The 19687-nt window shown below is 43.6% G+C and overlaps 1 long non-coding RNA gene across 1 annotated transcript in view; it reads left to right on the forward strand.

Annotated features, from left to right (window-relative positions):
• The first annotated feature begins 2071 nt into the window (after positions 1-2071).
• LOC138674249 (uncharacterized) overlaps positions 2072-19687 on the forward strand; it is a 58448-nt gene continuing 40832 nt past the window's right edge. Inside the window, exons 1-2 of the long non-coding RNA XR_011320549.1 lie at positions 2072-2211; positions 17768-17866. This is a non-coding gene — a long non-coding RNA (uncharacterized lncRNA). The remainder of the gene's footprint in view (positions 2212-17767; positions 17867-19687) is intronic.

Genomic DNA, 19687 nt, shown 5'->3' on the forward strand with positions numbered 1-19687 from the left:
CCCTGACTGAACCACTCTCCCAATATTTAGAATGGATTTTGCATCCTTTGCTTCACTCTGTCCCGTCCTACATCAGGGACACTGACTCGTTTTTGAAACATATCCGCGATTTTGCATGGCAGCCGGGGTTCTCCATGGCGTCCATTGATGTGGTCAATTTGTACATTAGCATTCCACAGCGTTTGGGGGTGGACACTATCTGGCGTGTTCTGAACATGACTGATAGGAGTAGTGCCTTTATCGACTTTGTGTGTGGGGGGTTAACCTTCATCCTCACTCACAATGCTTTTACTTTTTTGGAGAATTGGTATCTCCAGACCACTGGGACTGCCATGGGGACCCCGGTTGCATGCACTTTCGCTAATTTATATTTGGCGGTTTTTGAGGAAGATTTTGTTTACTCTGAAAGGAATGCCTTCCTGAAACACATAAAACTTTTCTTAAGATATGTCGACGACGTGTTCCTGGTGTGGGACGGGTCCGAGGAGGCTTTTGGAGAGTTTGTGGATTATCTTAATGTCACCAACAATATGGGGATGCGTTTCACCTCCGTGTTTGGGGTAGATAAATTAGAATTTCTAGATGTGTCGGTCACAATTCAGGATGGAGATTTATGTACATCCATCTATCGAAAACCAACTGCCTCCAATGCCCTCCTGCATTTTAACAGTTATCATCCTGCCCACACTAAACGTGCCTTACCCTTTAGTCAACTACTCCGGACACGGAGAATAAATAGCACACAAGAAGGTTTCGAACAACAGTCTGAGGAATTGTGCCAAAGATTCCGAGAAAGAGGTTATCCGGAGTCTTTGTTACAAGATGCTAGGAGCCGGGTGCAAGAGGGCTCACAAGCCCGCATTCATAATAATAAAAAAAGTAATGAACCACGGTTCAATTTTTGTTTTAGGTATGGCCCATTAGATCAAGCATTACGAGCCCCGTTCCGTAGGCATTGGCACATTTTAGAACGAGATAAAGATCTTGCGGGGAAGGCTGTAGGGGGTCCTTTGATCTCTAACAGAAGGAGCACTTGGATCAGGGATATATTGGTCCATAATCGGTTGTCAGATACATGGTCGAATTGGTTGGAACAATTGCCTCCTAAAGGCAATTTTCGTTGCGGCCATTGCAACTATTGCAGTTGCCATATTACTGGGCGTACTATTAGTGTGGGTCCGGTACAACACACAGTTCAACAATTCATCTCATGCAGGACGGACTATGTTGTTTACGTCATTTTCTGTCCTTGCAGGAGATTTTATGTGGGAAAAACTAAATGCCCGATGTTTGTGCGCTTTAGAGAGCACCTTAGATCTATCCGTACAGGTAAGGGGGTACCTCGGCTGATTGACCATATAAGGGACACACATGATGGTAAGTCTGAGGTCCTCACTTTTGCGGGGATAGAGAGGGTTAAATTACCTGCTCGAGGTGGTGACCTCCATAGACTTCTCCTGAGACGTGAAGCATGGTGGATCCTACAGACACAAGCAGCAGGTGCTGCCGGGCTGAATGAAAGAACTGACCTGTCGGTGTTCTTATGATTGGTGCCGTACATTGCTACTTTGCTGGAAAAGGGTTTTTTTTTTGTTTTTTTTTTTGTTATGTCTGGCCGTTTCATGTTGTTTATTTTTGCCTCTTGTGTGTGAGCAGATAAATACAAACACAAATGACTGCTACCAAATGTATAGTGTCTCTGCGCAGCATTTTCATAGAATATTCGTTGAAACTAGGCTAGTCAGGAGGAAGGTTGTCCTTTGTATTCAGGTTCATTATTATCCCTTGTAATGCTTATAATTATTTTGGATCATTTTCAGACTGGTTTATAGGGAAAGATGATTTTTCATCAGTTGGTCCTCTTATTGACTGTACTAATTTTATCCAGGTGTCTTCTGTACGTTTGTTTTTATTGTAAATGTGTTTTGTAACATGATGTAATTGATGTAGTCATGTGTTTGTCTTTTCACAAAGGTGTACCTGGCAATTACTGGGTCTGGTGTGCACGGTTTGAGTGGGAGGGTCCATTTGTGACTCACCTACTTCAGCCGGCGTCACTTCCCAGTTTGCTAGACCTGTAGAAGCGCTGGTATAGAGCGAAACAGCTGTTGTCTTCCCCTGCTCACTTCCACTATGTCCGCACTCCCCCGAGCCGTGAACACGTCATGATGGATTTTTTACCTTCAATAAAGGTTTGATCTACGCTATCTGGTGAGTGCTGCCGCAGTTCTTCTTTTTTCATATTTATACTGGATTGTTTGTTTTTTCGTATGCGAGCACCTCCAGTTACTGAAGCCTTACACCCACAAGTGACTGTGTTCTTACCAGTACGTTACATTCAGGCTGTGCAGCAATACTTTTTTCTCTTCATTGATTGAATGTTTTTAAATGTGTTGTGAGCACCTTAAATTCCCAGGTGCTTCACAAAAGTTTATAATGTTGAGCCGTAAAAAAAAAAAAAAAAAACATTTTCCCCACAAAAATGTTATTTTAGCCTCAATTGTTTATTTTATTTTCAAAAGGGTAGCAGGAGAAATTGCACTGTAAAATGTGTTGTGCAATTTCTCCTGAATACTCTGATACCTCATATGTTGGGGAATACTACTTTTGAAGCACAGTGCAAAACTCAGAAGGGAAGAGGTGCCATTTTGGAGTTCAGATTTTGCTGGAATGGTTTGAGGGTGCCATGTCACATTAGCAGAGCCCCTGAGGTGTCAGAACAACAAAAAATCTACATCTTTGATCTCAGTTTACAAACTACAATTCCGAATGAATTCATGTAGGGGTGCAGTGATCGTATTGATACCACAAGTGCCTCGCAGAATTTTATACCAGTGGTGAAGACAGAAACATTTTTTACCACTTAAATGTTGTTTTAGCCCCAAGTTTTAAATTTTTCCAAAGGCTAATAGGAAATATTTTTCCAGCAAACTGAGGTCCAATACCCTACATCGGGAAATATTTATCAGGCACAATGCAATCTCAGAAGGGAAGGAGAGCCATACTACAGTGCAGATTTTACTGTTATGGTTTGCGGGTGTCATGACCCACTGGGAGAGCCCCTCAGTTGCTAGAACAGCAGAATCCCCTATAAGTGACCCCATTTTACAAAGTACACCTCTCAACAAATTCATCTAGGGGTAAAGTGATCATATTGACACCATGGGTGTGCTACAGAATTTTTACCCCCAGAATTTTTGTTTTAGCCCCAGATTTAACATTTTCACACAAGTAGTGAGTAAAAATTGCACCATAATTTGTCCCACAATTTCTACTGAATGTGGCAATAGCCAATATGCGGCTGTACATTACTGTTTAGCCATATGGAAAGATTTGAGAGGGACAGAGCACTATTTGCCTCCTGGAGTGCAGATTTTCCTAGAATATTTTGTATACTCCATATACAGAGCCCCTAAGTGCTAGAAGAGCAAAATCCCTCCCTCAAGTGATCCTATATTGGAAATTATACCCCTTTGGGAATTTATCTACGGGTGTAGTGACGATTTTGACTCCATGGGTGTTTTCCATTAACAAGCAGCAATGAATGTTGCTGAGTGAAAATTGCAAACTGCCATTGCAGTGACCAGTACTTTGTAGTGATCAGTACCTTATAGTGACTAGTACGTTATGCCCAGCTGATGCTTTTGGAGACATGCACTTGTAAGAATGTCAAATATGTGGATGCTATACAGCTCTGCCAAACATTAAGAGATCACCACATCAAAACCCTGTCATGGGCAGCCCAATCTCCAGACCTGAACCCCATTGAAAATATCTGGAATGTAATCAAGAGGATGATGGATAGTCACAAGCCATCAAAGAACTGCTTAAACTTTTGCTCCAGAAGCAGTGTGAAAGACTGGTGGAAAGCATGCCAAAACGCATGAAAGCTGTGATTAAAAATCATAGTTATTCCACAAAATATTGATTTCTGAACTCTTCCTGAGTTAAAACATTAGTATTGTTGTTTCTAAATGATTATGAACTTGTTTTCTTTGCATTATTTGAGGTCTGCAAGCACTGTTGTTTTTTTGAATTTTGACTATTTTTCTTTTTCAGAAAAAAATACAAAATGTATTGCTTGGAAGACATGTCAGAAGTTTTTAGAATAAAAGAACAATTTACATTTTACTCAAAAATATACCTATGAAGAGAAAAATCAGACAAACTGAACATTTTTCAGTGGTCTCTTAATTTTTGCCAAAGCTATATATGGTTTAGGTACACTATGGGGCTCAGAAGGAAGGGGGCATTTGGATTTGGGAGTGCAGCATTTGCTTAAATTCTTTTTAGTGTCAAGGAGCCATTTAACTTTTCCAGAGCCTCTGTGCTAGCAGTAACTTTAAAGCCCCTATATTTCTATTAACAGATGACGGACCTGAGTCGTGACTTGCTTTTTTTTGTGGACTGAGTTGAAGCTTTTGTTATGAACATTTTAACCCCTTAGCGACCACCGATACGCCTTTTAACGGCGGCCGCTAAGGGTACTTAAACCACAGCGCCGTTAATTAACGGCGCTGTGGAAAAAGTAAATAGCGCCCCCCAGAGTCGGATTTTCTCCGGGGTCTCGGCTGCCGAGGGTAGCCGAGACCCCAGAGAACATGATTCGGGGTTTTTTTAACCCACCCCGCATTTGCGATCGCCGGTAATTAACCGTTTACCGGCGATCGCAAAAAAAAAACCGCGATCTCTTTTTAATTTCTCTGTCCTCCGATGTGATCGCACATCGGAGGACAGAGAAAAGGGGTCCCAGGTAGCCCCCCAATACTCACCTATCTCCCCCGATGCTCCTCGTGTCTCCCGGTGGGCGCCGCCATCTTCAAAATGGCGGGCGCATGCACAGTGCACCCGCCAGCCGGCCCCGCGAGAATCTTTGGGGTCTCGGCTGCCGGGGGTTAGCCGAGACCCCAAAGAGCATGATCGGGGTCGGTTTTAGCGACCCCTGTTTTGCGATCGCCGGTAATTAACTGTTTACCGGCGACCGCAAAAAAGAAAAAAAAGTCAAAGTGTAATTCTCTGTCCTCTGATGTGATCGCACATCAGAGGACAGAGAAATAGGGGGATTCGGGGACCCTGCCATACTCACCTGTGTCCCTGGGTCCTCCTGCTGCTCCTCCTGGCCGCCGGCAAAAGAAAATGGCGGGCGCATGCGCAGTGCGCCCGCCATCTGTCTCCATCTGCCGGCCGGCAGGAGAAGAGCAGTTGGGGCTAAAATTAGGGTTAGGGTTAGGGTTAGGGCTAGGGTTAGGGCTAGGGTTAGGGGTAGGGTTAGGGGTAGGGTTAGGGCTAGGGTTAGGGGTAGGGTTAGGGGTAGGGTTAGGGGTAGGGTTAGGGTTAGGGTTAGGGGTAGGGTTAGGGCTAGGGTTAGGGGTAGGGTTATGGGTAGGGTTAGGGGTAGGGTTGGGGTTAGGGGTAGGGTTAGGGTTAGGGCTAGGGTTAGGGGTAGGGTTAGGGGTAGGGTTAGGGGTAGGGTTAGGGCTAGGGGTAGGGTTAGGGCTAGGGGTAGGGTTAGGGGTAGGGTTAGGGCTAGGGGTAGGGTTAGGGCTAGGGGTAGGGGTAGGGTTAGGGCTAGGATTAGGGTTAGGGCTAAATTTAGGGTAAGGGTTGGGGCTAAATTTAGGGTTAGGGTTGGCGCTAAATTTAGGGTTAGGCTTCTTTCACACTTACGTCGGTACGGGGCCGTCGCAATGCATCGGCCCGACATACCGACGCACGTTGTGAAAATTGTGCACAACGTGGGCAGCGGATGAAGTTTTTCAATGCATCCGCTGCCCAATCTATGTCCTGGGGAGGAGGGGGCGGAGTTACGGCCACGCATGCGCGGTCAGAAATGGCGGATGCGACGTACAAAAAAACGTTACATTGAACGTATTTTTGTGCTGACGGTCCGCCAAAACACTGATCCAGTGCACGACGGACGCGATGTGTGGCCATCCGTCACGATCCGTCGGCAATACAAGTCTATGGGCAAAAAACGCATCCTGCGGGCACATTTGCAGAATCCGTTTCTTGTCCAAAACGACGGATTGCGACGGATGCCAAACAATGCAAGTGTGAAAGTAGCCTTAGGGCTAGGGTTAGGGTTGGGGCTAAAGTTAGGGCTAGGGTTGGGGCTAAAGTTAGGGTTAGAGTTGGGATTAGGGTTAGGGTTTGGATTAGGGTTGGTATTAGGGTTAGGGTTGGCATTAGGGTTACGCTTGGGATTAGGGTTAGGTTTGGGATTAGGGTTAAGGTTAGGGTTGTGATTAGGGGTGTATTGGGATTAGGGTTAGGTTTGAGGTTAGGGTTGAGATTAGGATTAGGGGTGTGTTGGATTTAGGGTTTTGATTAGGGTTATGGTTAGGGTTGACATTAGGGTTGTTTTGGGGTAAGGGTTGTGATTATGGTTAGGGTTAGTGATTAGGATTATGGATCAGGTTGGGATTAGGGTTAGGGGTGTGTTGGAGTTAGGGTTGGAGCTAGAATTGGGGGGTTTCCACTGTTTAGGTACATCAGGGGGTCTCCAAACACGATAGCCAATTTTGCGCTCAAAAAGTCAAATGGTGCTCCCTCCCTTCTGAGCTCTGCCGTGCGCCCAGACAGTGGGTTACCCCCACATATGGGGCATCAGCATACTCAGGATAAATTGGACAACAACTTTAGTGGTCCAATTTCTCCTATTACCCTTGTGAAAATAAAAACTTGGGGGCTACAATATCTTTTTTGTGAAATAAAAAATATTTTTTATTTTCACGACTCTGCATTCTTAACTTCTGTGAAGCACTTGGGCATTCAAAGTTCTAACCACACATCTAGATAAGTTCCTTGTGGGGTCTAGTTTCCAAAATGGGGTCACTTGTGGGGGGTTACTACAGTTTAGGTACATCAGGGGCTCTGCAATCGCAACATAATGCCCACAGACCATTCTATCAAAGTCTGCATTCCAAAAAGGCGCTCCTTCCCTTCCGAGCTCTGCCGTGCGCCCAAACATTGGTTTACCCCCACATATGGCACATCAGCGTACTCGGGATAAATTGGACAACAACTATTGCAGTCCAATTTCTCCTGTTACCCTTGTGAAAATAAAAACTTGGGGGCTACAATATCTTTTTTGTGGAAAAAAAAATATTTTTTATTTTCACGACTCTGCATTCTAAACTTCTGTGAAGCACTTGGGCATTCAAAGTTCTCACCACACATCTAGATAAGTTCCTTGGTGGGTCTAGTTTCCAAAATGGGGTCACTTGTGGAGGGTTTCTACTGGTTAGGTACATCAGGGGCTCTGCAAACGCAACATAATGCCCGCAGACCATTCTATCAAAGTCTGCATTCCAAAACGGCGCTCCTTCCTTCCGAGCTCTGCCGTGCGCCCAAACAGTGGTTTACCCCCACATATGGGGTACCAGCATACTCAGGACAAATTGACAACAACTTTTGGGGTCCAATTTCTCTTGTTACCCTTGTGAAAATAAAAACTTGGGGGCTAAAAAATCTTTTTTGTGGAAAAAATTTTTATTTTTTATTTTCACGACTCTGCATTATAAACTTCTGTGAAGCACTTGGGCATTCAAAGTTCTCACCACACATCTAGATAAGTTCCATGGGGGGTCTAGTTTCCAAAATGGGGTCACTTGTGGGGGATTTCTACTGTTTAGGCACATCAGGGGCTCTCCAAACGCGACATGGCGTCCAATCTCAATTCCAGCCAATTCTACATTGAAAAAGTAAAACGGCACTCCTTCTCTTCCAAGCTCTGCGGTGCGCCCTAACAGTGGTTTACCCCCACATATTGGGTATCGACGTACTCAGGAGAAATTGCACAACAACTTTTGTGGTCTAATTTCTCCTGTTACCCTTGTGAAAATAAAAATTTGTGGGCAAAAAGATCATTTTTGTAGAAAAAATGCGATTTTTTTTTTTCACGGCTCTACATTATAAACTTCTGTGAAGCACATGGGGCTTCAAAGTGCTCACCACACATCTAGATAAGTTCCTTAAGGGGTCTAGTTTCCAAAATGGGGTCACTTGTGGGGGGTTTCTACTGTTTAGGCACATCAGGGGCTCTCCAAACGCGACATGGCGTCCAATCTCAATTCCAGCCAATTCTACATTGAAAAAGTAAAACGGCGCTCCTTCACTTCCAAGCTCTGCGGTGCGCCCAAACAGTACTGGTTTATCCTCACATATGGGGTGTCGACGTATTCAGGAGAAATCGCACAACAACTTTTGTGGTCTAATTTCTCCTGTTACCCTTGTGAAAATAAGGATTTGTGGGCGAAAAGATCATTTTTGTGTAAACAAAAGCGATTTTTTTATTTTCACGGCTCTACGTTATAAACTTCTGTGAAGCACTTGGGGGTTCAAAGTGCTCACCACACATCTAGATAAGTTCCTTAAGGGGTCTAGTTTCCAAAATGGTGTCACTTAGGGGGAGTTTCCACTGTTTAGGCACGTCAGGGGCTCTCTAAACGTGACATGGCGTCCAATCTCAATTCCAGCCAATTCTGCATTGAAAAAGTCAAACGGCGCTCCTTCACTTCTAAGTTCTGCGGTGCGCCCAAAAAGTGGTTTACCCCCACATATGGGGTATTGTCGTATTCAGGAGAAATTGCATAACAAAATTTATGGTTACATTTCTGTTTTTACACTTGTGAAAATAAAAAAAATGGTTCTGAATTAAGATGTTTGCAAAAAAAAGTTAAATGTTCATTTTTTCCTTCCACATTGTTTCAGTTCCTGTGAAGCACGTAAAGGGTTAATAAACTTCTTGAATGTGGTTTTGAGAACCTTGAGGGGTGTAGTTTTTAGAATGGTGTCACACTTCATTATTTTCTATCATATAGACCCCTCAAAATGACTTCAAATGTGATGTGGTCCCTAAAATAAAATGGTGTTGTAAAAATGAGAAATTGCTGGTCAAAATTTAACCCTTATAACTCCCTAACAAAAAAAAAATTTGCTTCCAAAATTGTGCTGATGTAAAGTAGACATGTGGGAAATGTTATTTATTAACTATTTTTCATGACATATCTCTCTGATTTAAGGGCATAAAAATACAAAGTTTGAAAATTGCAAAATTTTAAACATTTTCGCCATATTTCCGTTTTTTTCATAAATAATCGCAAGTAATATCGAAGAAATGTTACCACTAACATGAAGTACAATATGTCACGAAAAAACAATCTCAGAATCAGCGGGATCCGTTGAAGCGTTCCAGAGTTATAACCTCATAAAGTGACAGTGGTCAGAATTGCAAAAATTGGCTCGGTCATTAAGTACCAAATTGGCTCTGTCACTAAGGGGTTAAATAACATTTGGGATCATATTTATCCTGTGCTCTATACGGAGCATTTACATCAGGGTTTCTACCTAAATTTCTGAGTGATGTGATTCAGATAAAACCCCCTGAGGGATCTATTCACTGTTATGAGGCAGCAGAGTTACTCTGAACTCCATCTGGCTTCTGTTCAGCGGTGTCCTCTTTTCAGAAGTGCACAAAACTGTGGCTGACGGCACTTTTATGCAATCCTTAATAAGACGGACACCGCCGGATCACAGGTCCTATGGTGCCCACAGTTCCTCCATCTGCCTTATTATAGAAAACCTTCTGGCGTAGGTTCCATCTGAATCATGTATTTCAGAGATTTACATAGAAACCCTGGTATAAGCACTCAGCACAGAGCGCAGGATAAGTGTGCACCGAGCCTTACTGAGATCTTTGGGAGGCAGAAGGAAGAAATCAACAGCAGTTGAAGAACAGGTTTTATTTTTTTACACCGTTTCTCGTGTGGTATAAATGATATTGTGACTTTATACTTCAAGTCGGTGCGATTACAGCGATATCAGATTTATATAGTTTTTTATGTTTGTCTGCTTTCACACACAGAAAAATGCTTTTTATTGCAAAAACTAGTTTTTGCATCACCATATTTTGAGAGCTATACTTTTCCATATTTTGGCACACAGAGTCATGTGAAGCCTTGTTTTTGTGGAACAAGTTGACTTTTTAATGGTACCATTTCTATCGACATGACATTTTTTGATCGCTTTCTATTTCAATTTTTGGGAGGCAGAATGAACAAAAAACAGCAATTCTTTCTTTTTTTTGGGTGTGTTCTGCGTCTGGTGAAATTGATAAGGCAGTTATATTCTTCAATATGATTACAGTGATTCCCCTTTTATTTTATTTATGTTTTGGCCCTTTCACATAATAAAAAGTATTTTATTGAATAAATAACTATTTTTGCATTGCTTTATTCTGAGAGCTATAATTTTTTAAATTTTTCTGCTGATGGAGCTCTATAGTGGCTGTTTTTTTGTGGGACAAGATGCTGCATATATTCGTCTTTTTGATTGCGTTTTATTACACTTTTTGTTCAGTGGTATGATGATAATGCATTGTTTTTGCCTTGTTTTTTATCTTTTTTAATGTTGTTCACTAAAGGAGTTAATTAGTGGGACAGTTTTATAGGTCGGGTCATTCTGGACGTAGCAATGCAAAATATATGTACTTTTATTGTTTATTTTTTTCTAAAAATATTTATTCATGGGTATGATATATTTTGATTTTTTTTAATATTATTTTTTACATATTTACAATTTTTAAAAAACTTATTTTAATTTTTTTTTTTAACTTTTTTACTTTGTCCTTCTATGGGACTTTCATTTTTTGCAGCAGCATTTTTTTGATCATGCTCTGACTCGGATGTTGACATCAGGTTACCATGGCAGTGATCGGGACCCCGCGTTGATGTTGCGAAGACTCCGATCCAAGAGCAGAAGGGCTTTCTTCAGCTGACACCCGACGGCAATCATGCGCGCACAGCCTCTATGTGCGCAAAATCGCAGGGACGTAGTCAATATGTCCCAGGTTAATAAGTACCAGGTCACAGGACTTATGAATATGTCTCAGGTAGGAAAGAGTTTAACATAGTAACATAGTTAGTAAGGCCGAAAAAAGACATTTGTCCATCCAGTTCAGCCTATATTCCATCATAATAAATCCCCAGATCTACGTCCTTCTACAGAACCTAATAATTGTATGATACAATATTGTTCTTCTCCAGGAAGACATCCAGGCCTCTCTTGAACCCCTCGACTGAGTTCGCCATCACCACCTCCTCAGGCAAGCAATTCCAGATTCTCATTGCCCTAACAGTAAAGAATCCTCTTCTATGTTGGTGGAAAAACCTTCTCTCCTCCAGACGCAAAGAATGCCCCCTTGTGCCCGTCACCTTCCTTGGTATAAACAGATCCTCAGCTAGATATTTGTATTGTCCCCTTATATACTTATACATGGTTATTAGATCGCCCCTCAGTCGTCTTTTTTCTAGACTAAATAATCCTAATTTCGCTAATCTATCTGGTCCTTCTCCCTGTCAGATTTACCCAGTGGTTTCCCATTCAGTGTGTAATGGTGATATTGATTCCTTCTTCCCATGTCTATAACCTTACATTTATCATTGTTAAACCTCATCTGCCACCTTTCAGCCCAAGTTTCCAACTTATCCAGATCAATCTGTAGCAGAATACTATCTTCTCTTGTATTAACTGCTTTACATAGTTTTGTATCATCTGCAAATATCGATATTTTACTGTGTAAACCTTCTACCAGATCATTAATGAATATGTTGAAGAGAACAGGTCCCAATACTGACCCCTGCGGTACCCCACTGGTCACAGCGACCCAGTTAGAGACTATACCATTTATAACCACCCTCTGCTTTCTATCACTAAGCCAGTTACTAACTCATTTACACACATTTTTCCCCAGACCAAGCATTCTCATTTTGTGTACCAACCTCTTGTGCGGCACGGTATCAAACGCTTTGGAAAAATCGAGATATACCACGTCCACGAGCCCTTTTTGAATATTGGCACCACATTTGCTATGCGCCAGTCCTGCGGAACAGACCCTGTCGCTATAGAGTCCCTAAAAATAAGAAATAATGGTTTATCTATTACATTACTTAGTTCTCTTAGTACTCGTGGGTGTATGCCATTCGGACCCGGAGATTTATCTATTTTAATCTTATTTAGCCGGTTTCGCACCTCTTCTTGGGTTAGATTGGTGACCCTTAACCCCTTCCCGACCCATGACGCCACGTAGGCGTCATGAAAGTCGGTGCCAATCCGACCCATGACGCCTATGTGGCGTCATGGAAAGATCGCGTCCCTGCAGGCCGGGTGAAAGGGTTAACTCCCATTTCACCCGATCTGCAGGGACAGGGGGAGTGGTAGTTTAGCCCAGGGGGGGTGGCTTCACCCCCTCGTGGCTACGATCGCTCTGATTGGCTGTTGAAAATGAAACTGCCAATCAGAGCGATTTGTAATATTTCACCTATTATAACAGGTGAAATATTACAATCCAGCCATGGCCGATGCTGCAATATCATCGGCCATGGCTGGAAATACTAATGTGCCCCCACCCCACCACTCCGATCGCCCCCCCAGCCCCCCGATCTGGCCGGTACACTGCTCCGGCTTCCCTCAGTACAGGGCTCCGCTCCCCCCCGTGCTCTTGTCCGCTCCCCCCGTGCTCCAATCACCCCCCCGTGCTCCAATCACCCCCCCTGCACTCCGATCCACCCCCCCCGGTGCTCCGTTCCACCCCCCCGTGCTCCATTCCAGCCCCCCCGTGCTCCGTTCCACGCCCCCCGTGCTCCGTTCCACCCCTCCCGCGCTCCGATTCGCCCCCCCATGCTCCGATCCCCCCCCCCCCGTGGTCCCCCCCACCCTATCATACTTACCGATCCAGCCGGGGTACCGTCCGTCTTCTCCCTGGGCGCCGCCATCTTCCAAAATGGCGGGCGCATGCGCAGTGCGCCCGCCGAATCTGCCGGCCGGCAGATTCGTTCCAAAGTGCATTTTGATCACTGAGATAGATTATATCTCAGTGATCAAAATAAAAAAAATAATAAATGACCCCCCCCCTTTGTCACCCCCATAGGTAGGGACAATAAAAAAATAAAGAAATTTTTTCCCCCACTAATGTTAGAATAGGGTTAGGGGTAGGGTTAGGGGTAGGGTTAGGGGTAGGGTTAGGGGTAGGGTTAGGGTTAGGGTTAGGGGTAGGGTTAGGGGTAGGGTTAGGGTTAGGGGTAGGGTTAGGGGTAGGGTTAGGGCTAGGGTTAGTGTTAGAGCTAGGGTTAGGGGTAGGGTTAGGGTTAGGGCTAGGGTTAGGGTTAGGGGTAGGGTTAGGGCTAGGGTTAGGGTTTCGGTATGTGCACACGTATTCTGGTCCTCTGCGGATTTTTCCGCTGCGGATTTGATAAATCCGCAGTGCTAAACCGCTGCGGATTTATGGCGGATTTACCGCGTTTTTTCTGCGCATTTCACTGCGGTTTTACAACTGCGATTTTCTATTGGAGCAGTTGTAAAACCGCTGTGAAATCCGCACAAAGAAGTGACATGCTGCGGAATGTAAACCGCTGCGTTTCCGTGCAGTTTTTCCGCAGCATGTGTACAGCGATTTTTGTTTCCCGTAGGTTTACATTGAACTGTAAACTCATGGGAAACTGCTGCGGATCCGCAGCGTTTTCCGCAGCGTGTGCACATACCTTTAGAATTAGGCTATGTGCACACGGTGCGGATTTGGCTGCGGATCCGCAGTGGATTGGCCGCTGCGGATTCGCAGCAGTGTTCCATCAGGTTTACAGTACCATGTAAACATATGAAAAACCAAATCCGCTGTGCCCATGGTGCGGAAAATACCGCGCGGAAACGCTGCGTTGTATTTTCCGCAGCATGTCAATTCTTTGTGCGGATTCCGCAGCGTTTTACACCTGTTCCTCAATAGGAACCGCAGGTGAAATCCGCACAAAAAACACTGGAAATCCGCGGAAAATCCGCAGGTAAAACGCAGTGCCTTTTACCCGCGGATTTTTCAAAAATCGTGCGGAAATATCTCACACGAATCCGCAACGTGGGCACATAGCCTTAGGGTTAGGGTTGGAATTAGGGTTGTGGTTTGGGTTGGAATTAGGGTTGTGGCTACAGTTGGGATTAGGGTTAGGGGTGTGGGGGGGTTAGTGTTTGAGTTAGAATTGAGGGGTTACCACTGTTTAGGCACATCAGGGGTCTCCAAACGCAACATGGCGCCACCATTGATTCCAGCCAATCTCGTATTTAAAAAGTCAAATGGTGCTCCCTCACTTCCGAGCCCTGACGTGTGCCCAAACAGTGGTTTACCCCCACATATGGGGTACCAGCATACTCAGGACAAACTGCGCAACAATTACTGGGGTCCAATTTCTCCTGTTACCCTTGTGAATCTAAAAAAATGCTTGCTAAAACATAATTTTTGAGGAAAGAAAAATGATTTTTTATTTTCACGGCTCTGCGTTGTAAACGTCTGTGAAGCACTTGGGGGTTCAAAGTGCTCACCACATATCTAGATAAGTTCCTTGGGGGGTCTAGTTTCTAAAATGGGGTCACTTGTGGGGGTTTCTACTGTTTAGGCACATCAGGGGCTCTGCAAACGCAACGTGACACCCGCAGACCATTCCATCAAAGTCTGCATTTCAAAAGTCACTACTTCCCTTCTGAGCCCCGACGTGTGCCCAAACAGTGGTTTACCCCCACTCATGGGGTATCAGCGTACTCAGGAGAAACTGGACAACAACTTTTGGGATCCAATTTCTCCTGTAACCCTTGGGAAAATAAAAAATTCTGGGCTAAATAATTATTTTTGAGGAAAGAAAACGTATTTATTATTTTCATGGCTCTGCATTATAAACTTCTATGAAGCACTTGGGGGTTCAAAGTGCTCACCACACATCTATATAAGTTCCTTTCGGGGTCTAGTTTCCAAAATGGGGTCACTTGTGGGGGGTTTCTACTGTTTAGGTACATCAGGGGCCCTGCAAACGCAACGTGACGTCCGCAGAGCATTCCATCAAAGTCTGCATTTCAAAACGTCACTACTTCAATTCCAAGCCCCGGCATGTGCCCAAACAGTAGTTTACCCCCACATATGGGGTATCACCGTACTCAGGAGAAACTGGACAACAAATATTGGGGTCACATTTCACCTGTTACCCTTGGGAAAATTAAAAAATTCTGGGCTAAATAATTATTTTTGAGGAAAGAAAACGTATTTATTATTTTCACGGCTCTGCATTATAAACTTCTATGAAGCGCTTGGGGGTTCAAAGTGCTCACCACACATCTAGATAAGTTCCTTTCGGGGTCTAGTTTCCAAAATGGGGTCACTTGTGGGGGGTTTCTACTGTTAAGCCACATCAGGGGCTCTGCAAACGCAACGTGACGCCCACAGAGCATTCCATCAAAGTCTGCATTTCAAAACGTCACTACTTCACTTCTGAGCCCCGGCAACATGTGCCCAAACAGTGATTTACCCCCACATATGGGATATCAGCGTACTCAGGAGAAACTGGACAACAACTTTTGTGGTCGAATTTGTCCTGTTACCCTTGGGAAAATAAAAAATTGCAGGCTAAAAGATCATTTTTGAGAAAATAATTTTTTATTTTTATTTTCATGGCTCTGCGTTATAAACTTCTGTGAAGCACTTGGGGGTTCAAAGTCCTCACCACACATCTAGATTAGTTCCTTTGGGGGTCTAGTTTCCAAAATGGTGTCATTTCTGGGGGATCTCCAATGTTTAGGCACACAGGGGCTCTCCAAACCTGACATGGTGTCTGCTAATGATTGGAGCTAATTTTCCATTTAAAAAGCCAAATGGCGTGCCATCCCTTCCGAGCCCTGCCGTGCGCCCAAACAGTGGTTTACCCCCACATATGGGGTATCAGCGTACTCAGGACAAACTGTACAACAATATTTGGGGTCCAATTTCTCCTATTATCCTTGGCAAAATAGGAAATTCCAGGCTAAAAAATCATTTTTGAGGAAAGAAAAATTATTTTTTATTTTCATGGCTCTGCGTTATAAACTTCTGTGAAGCACCTGGGGGTTTAAAGTGCTCGATATGTATCTAGATAAGTTCCTTGGGGGGTCTAGTTTCCAAAATGGGGTCACTTGTGGGGTTGCTCCAATGTTTAGGCACACAGGGGCTCTCCAAATGCGACATGGTGTCCGCTAACAATTGGAGCTAATTTTCCATTCAAAAAGTCAAATGGCGCGCCTTCCCTTCCGAGCCCTGCCGAGTGCCCAAACAGTGGTTTACCCCCACATATGAGGTATCGACGTACTCGGGAGAAATTGCAAAACAAATTTTATGATCCATTTTATCCTACTGCCCATGTGAAAATGAAAAAATTGAGGCGAAAAGAATTTTTTTGTGAAAAAAAAGTACTTTTTCATTTTTACAGATCAATTTGTGAAGCACCTGAGGGTTTAAAGTGCTCACTAGGCATCTAAATAAGTTCCTTGGGGGGTCTAGTTTCCAAAATGGGGTCACTTGTGGGGGAGCGCCAATGTTTAGGCACGCAGGAGCTATCCAAACGCGACATGGTGTCCGCTAACGATGGAAATAATTTTTCATTCAAAAAGTCAAATGGCGCTCCTTCCCTTCCGAGCCTTACCATGTGCCCAAACAGTGGTTTACCCCCACATGTGAGGTATTGGTGTACTCAGGAGAAATTGCCCAACACATTTTAGGATCCATTTTATCCTGTTGCCCATGTGAAAATGAAAAAATTGAGGCAAAAAGAATTTTTTTGTGAAAAAAAAGTACTTTTTCATTTTTACAGATCAATTTGTGAAGCACCTGGGGGTTCAAAGTGCTCACTATGCATCTAGATAAGTTCCTTGGGGCGTCTAGTTTCCAAAATGGGGTCACTTGTGGGGGAGCTCCAATTTTTAGGCACACGGGGGCTCTCCAAACGTGACATGGTGTCCGCTAAAGAGTGGAGCCAATTTTTGATTCAAAAAGTCAAATGGCGCTCCTTCCCTTCCAAGCCCTGCCGTGCGCCCAAACAGTGGTTTACCCCCACATATGAGGTATCAGCGTACTCAGGACAAATTGGACAACAACTTTCATGGTTCAGTTTCTCCTTTTACCATTGGGAAAATAAAAAAATTGTTGCTAAAAGATAATTTTTGTGACTAAAAAGTTAAATGTTCATTTTTTCCTTCCATGTTGCTTCTGCTGCTGTGAAGCACCTGAAGGGTTAATAAACTTCTTGAATGTGGTTTTGTGCACCTTGAGGGGTGCAGTTTTTAGAATGGTGTCACTTTCGGGTATTTTCAGCCATATAGACCCCTCAAACTGACTTCAAATGTGAGGTGGTCTCTAAAAAAAATGGTTTTGTAAATTTCGTTGTAAAAATGAGAAATCGCTGGTCAAATTTTAACCCTTATAACTTCCTAACAAAAAAAAATTTTGTTTCCAAAATTGTGCTGATGTAAAGTAAACATGTGGGAAATGTTATTTATTAACTATTTTGTGTCACATATCTCTCTGGTTTAACAGAATAAAAATTCAAAATGTGAAAATTGCGAAATTTTCAAAATTTTCGCCAAATTTCCGTTTTAATCACAAATAAACGCAGAATTTATTGACCTAAATTTACCACTAACATGAAGCCCAATATGTCACGAAAAAACAATCTCAGAACCGCTAGGATCCGTTGAAGCGTTCCTGAGTTATTACCTCATAAAGGGACACTGGTCAGAATTGCAAAAAACGGCAAGGTCTTTAAGGTCAAAATAGGCTGGGTCATGAAGGGGGTTTTCATTGTTTCTTGGGATTTCACCTAGCATTTCATTTTCCACCATTTAAAAATGTTTGTTGGATTGTGATATCTGTATTAAAGCGAACCGTTCAGCAGGAATTTGCTAAGTAAACTACAGGCATTGTCAACAGAACAGAAGAGAAGCCGCTGCTCTATCAACACGAAGTCAGCCAAAGCATCAGATTCATCACTCTGTGCCACGAGAGATTGATGCTGGGCACAATCGGCAGGTAGGTAGCAACTTCCTACCTGCTAGTTCTTAGGCCAATAGTAAAAGAAAGAAATAATCCCAGATAACCCCTTTAAGACTGAATGAAGCTGAGATGGGCATGACTAACCACAGCTCTAATCACAGCGATAGACTCAGACCCCCTGCAATTGTAAAATATTTCCTATACCTTGGATGATGGTTAGCTTCCAAACTTGATACGACCCTTTATGCTAATGCTTGCTACATCTGTCCATTCTCTTTAGAGAGCCCTCCTATTGGAAGTAAGGCTATGTGCACACTTTGCAGATTCCACTGCGGATTTTTCCGCAGCGGAATTGCAAAATCCGCAGTGAAAACCCATCGCGGTTTTTACTGCGGATTTATCGCGGTTTTTACTGCGTTTTCTTCTGCGGATTTTCAACTGCAGTTTTCTATTGGAGCAGCTGAAAATCCGCAGAAAAGAAGTGACATGCTGCGGAATGTAATCCGCAGCGTTTCCGCGCGGATTTTTCTGCAGCATGTGCACAGCGTTTTTTGTTTCCCATAGGTTTACATTGAAATGTAAACTCATGGGAAACTGCTGCGGATCCGCAGCGGTCAAATCCGCTGCGGATCCGCAGCAAAATCCGCAAAGTGTGAATATTGCCTAATGGTGTGGAAGCATTTAGAGGTTTTACAACAGATTTTTATTCTGCACTATAGGAGAGAAAAGAAAACATTTTTGGGGGATTCTGTCACAACACAATAAAAACAGCTAAAAGTCAGCGCGTCTCCCGAGTCTTGCACAATAAAAGTCTAGGCAGCCGAGTGAGAAAACCTGCGGAGACTAATCCCATCTGTGTGCGCTGCCATAGTTTAGGGTACAAAGGCTGACACAATGTCACACTAAGAAGTGCTGCATTTGGTACCACTCCGCACACGCACTGAGGTTGGCTCACGGTTGGATGCGGGTTTCTGTTACACTACACACTGTAATCTTTCCTCCTGGGAAGATAGACTTTCACTGTGCTGATCTACAGTATGTCAGGCGTATTGTGTGCCAGTGATCAGACAGGTTTGTGTTACAGCTTGTGTAGTGCGGCCGCTCCAGATAAAGTTCTCCTGATTATTGTGCTGGTCTGATGTGCTATTGTTTGGGTTATAATACAGTACAAATAGATGACAACATGACTTCCTCCCGGACATCCGAGAACACAGTGAGCAGCTACAGCGTTGTGTATCGCTTGATTTCGCAGCATAAGGGTATGTTTCCACGTTCAGGAAACGCTGCGTTTTTGACACTGAGTTGAGCCGCAGCGTCAAAAACGCAGCGTCCAGATGTTACAGCATAGTGGAGGGGATTTCATGAAATCCCGTCTCCACTATGCATTAAAAGACGCATGCGGCATACCCACGAAAACGCACGTCTTTTAAGAACGCAGCATGTCCTTACAGTGCAGAAACAACGCAAGGACAGCGCAGGTGACCTGCCAGTGACCTCTGGTGCAGATTTGGTCAAGATTTTACCTGCATAAAATCCTGACCAAATCCTGATGCAATCCTGAATGTGGACACATACCCTTACACTAACCTTTGCTTTTCCCTGAAAACTACAGAAAGGCTATGCTCACACGCAGCATTTTTGCTGCTGACTTTTTTATTCCAAAAACCAGAGTGTTGGCAGGAAAAATGCTGTGTACATTATAAACATTTTTTTGTTCAATTTTACTTACTCAACAGTATAAAGAAAGCAATGAAGAAAAACGCCACATGTGAATGAGAATTTAGAAATCTCATTTACTTTATTGGTATTGCTAAATGCAGTGTATTTTGTCTCATACAAAAAAATACACAAAGAAAA

This window comes from Ranitomeya imitator, chromosome 4 (genome assembly GCF_032444005.1).
Source record: "Ranitomeya imitator isolate aRanImi1 chromosome 4, aRanImi1.pri, whole genome shotgun sequence".
NCBI lineage: Eukaryota > Metazoa > Chordata > Amphibia > Anura > Dendrobatidae > Ranitomeya > Ranitomeya imitator.